The following is a 3,428-nucleotide window of genomic DNA, read 5'->3' on the forward strand; positions in this document are numbered from 1 at the left end:
CCATCCACACCGGGTCTCGTTTCCTCACCATCCACACCGCGTCTCTCTTCCTCACCATCCTCACCGCGTCTCTCTTCCTCACCATCCTCTCCGCGTCTCTCTTCCTCACCATCTACACCGCGTCTCTCTTCCTCACCATCCTCACCGCGTCTCTCTTCCTCACCATCCTCTCCGCGTCGCTCTTCCTCACCATCTACACCGCGTCTCTCTTCCTCACCATCCTCACCGCGTCTCTCTTCCTCACCATCTACACCATCTACACCGCGTCTCCCTTCCTCACCATCCTCACCATCTACACCGCGTCTCCCTTCCTCACCATCCTCACCATCTACACCGCGTCTCCCTTCCTCACCATCCTCACCACGTCTCTCTTCCTCACCATCTACACCGCGTCTCTCTTCCTCACCATCTACACCGCGTCTCCCTTCCTCACCATCCTCACCATCTACACCGCGTCTCCCTTCCTCACCATCCTCACCATCTACACCGCGTCTCCCTTCCTCACCATCCTCACCACGTCTCTCTTCCTCACCATCTACACCGCGTCTCCCTTCCTCACCATCCACACCGGGTCTCTCTTCCTCACCATCCTCACCGCGTCTCTGTTCCTCACCATCTACACCGCGTCTCTCTTCCTCACCATCCTCACCGCGTCTCTCTTCCTCACCATCTACACCGGGTCTCTCTTCCTCACCATCCTCACCGCATCTCTCTTCCTCACCATCTACACCGGGTCTCCCTTCCTCACCATCCACACCGCGTCTCCCTTCCTCACCATCTACACCGCGTCTCTCTTCCTCACCATCTACACCGGGTCTCCCTTCCTCACCATCCACACCGCGTCTCCCTTCCTCACCATCTACACCGCGTCTCTCTTCCTCACCATCCACACCGCGTCTCCCTTCCTCACCATCTACACCGTGTCTCTCTTCCTCACCATCTACACCATGTCTCCCTTCCTCACCATCCACACCGCGTCTCTCTTCCTCACCATCTACACCGGGTCTCTCTTCCTCACCATCTACACCGGGTCTCTCTTCCTCACCATCTACACCGTGTCTCCCTTCCTCACCATCCACACCGTGTCTCTCTTCCTCACCATCTACACCGTGTCTCCCTTCCTCACCATCCACACCACGTCTCTCTTCCTCACCATCTACACCGTGTCTCCCTTCCTCACCATCTACACCGGGTCTCTCCTCCTCACCATCCACACCGTGTCTCTCTTCCTCACCATCTACACCGCGTATCTTTTCCTCACCATCTACACCGTGTCTCCCTTCCTCACCATCTACACCGGGTCTCCCTTCCTCACCATCTACACCGCATCTCTCTTCCTCACCATCTACACCGGGTCTCTCTTCCTCACCATCTACACCGTGTCTGTCTTCCTCACCATCCACACCGTGTCTCTCTTCCTCACCATCTACACCGTGTCTCCCTTCCTCACCATCCACACCGCGTCTCTCTTCCTCACCATCTACACCGTGTCTCCCTTCCTCACCATCTACACCGAGTCTCTCTTCCTCACCATCCACACCGTGTCTCTTTTCCTCACCATCTACACCGCGTCTCCCTTCCTCACCATCCACACCGCGTCTCTCTTCCTCACCATCTACACCGCGTCTCTCTTCCTCACCATCCTCACCGCGTCTCTCTTCCTCACCATCTACACCGCGTCTCCCTTCCTCACCATCTACACCGCGTCTCTCTTCCTCACCATCTACACCGCGTCTCTCTTCCTCACCATCCTCACCGCGTCTCTCTTCCTCACCATCTACACCGCGTCTCCCTTCCTCACCATCTACACCGCGTCTCTCTTCCTCACCATCTACACCGCGTCTCTCTTCCTCACCATCTACACCGCGTCTCTGTTCCTCACCATCTACACCGCGACTTTCTTCCTCACCATCTACACCGCGTCTCTCTTCCTCACCATCTACACCACGTCTCTCTTCCTCACCATCTACACCGGGTCTCGTTTCCTCACCATCCACACCGCGTCTCTCTTCCTCACCATCTACACCGCGTCTCTCTTCCTCACCATCTACACCGCTTCTCTCTTCCTCACCATCCACACCGCGTCTCTCTTCCTCACCATCTACACTGCGTCTCTCTTCCTCACCATCTACACCGCGTCTCTCTTTCTCACCATCCTCACCGCGTCTCTCTCCCTCACCATCTACACCGGGTCTCTCTTCCTCACCATCTACACCGCATCTCTCTTCCTCACCATCCACACCGGTCTCTCTTCCTCACCATCCACACTGGGTCTCTCTTCCTCACCATCTACACCAGGTCTCTCTTCCTCACCATCTACACCGCGTCTCTCTTCCTCACCATCTACACTAGGTCTATCTTCCTCACCATCTACACCGTGTCTCTCTTCCTCACCATCTACACCACGTCTCTCTTCCTCACCATCTACACCGGGTCTCGTTTCCTCACCATCCACACCGCGTCTCTCTTCCTCACCAACTACACCGCGTCTCTCTTCCTCACCATCTACACCGCGTCTCTCTTCCTCACCATCCTCACCGCGTCTCTCTTCCTCACCATCCTCACCGCGTCTCTCTCCCTCACCATCTACACCGGGTCAGTCTTCCTCACCATCTACACCGGTCTCTCTTCCTCACCATCCACACCGGTCTCTCTTCCTCACCATCCACACTGGGTCTCTCTTCCTCACCATCTACACCAGGTCTCTCTTCCTCACCATCTACACCGGGTCTCTCTCCCTCACCATCTACACCAGGTCTCTCTTCCTCACCATCTACACCGCGTCTCTCTTCTTCACCATCTACACCAGGTCTCTCTTCCTCACCATCTACACCGCGTCTCTTTTCCTCACCATCCTCACCGTGTCTCTCTTCCTCACCATCCACACCGCGTCTCTCTTCCTCACCATCCTCACCGCGTCTCTCTTCCTCACCATCCACACCGCGTCTCTCTTCCTCACCATCTACACCGGGTCTCTGTTACTCACCATCTACACCGCGTCTCTCTTCCTCACCATCTACACCGCGTCTCTCTTCCTCACCATCCACACCGGGTCTCTCTTCCTCACCATCTACACCGCGTCTCTCTTCCTCACCACCTACACCGGGTCTCTCTTCCTCACCATCCACACCGGGTCTCTCTTCCTCATCATCCTCACCGGGTCTCTCTTCCTCACCACCTACACCGGGTCTCTCTTCCTCACCATCTACACCGCGTCTCTCTTCCTCATCATCCTCACCGGGTCTCTCTTCCTCACCATCCACACCGGGTCTCTGTTACTCACCATCTACACCGCGTCTCCCTTCCTCACCATCTACACCGCGTCTCTCTTCCTCACCATCTACACCGCGTCTCTCTTCCTCACCATCTACACCGCGTCTCTCTTCCTCACCATCTACACCGCGTCTCTCTTCCTCACCATCCTCACC

Source organism: Lampetra planeri, chromosome 60, assembly GCF_965212315.1.
Source record: "Lampetra planeri chromosome 60, kcLamPlan1.2.h2, whole genome shotgun sequence".
Taxonomy (NCBI): Eukaryota; Metazoa; Chordata; class Hyperoartia; order Petromyzontiformes; family Petromyzontidae; genus Lampetra; species Lampetra planeri.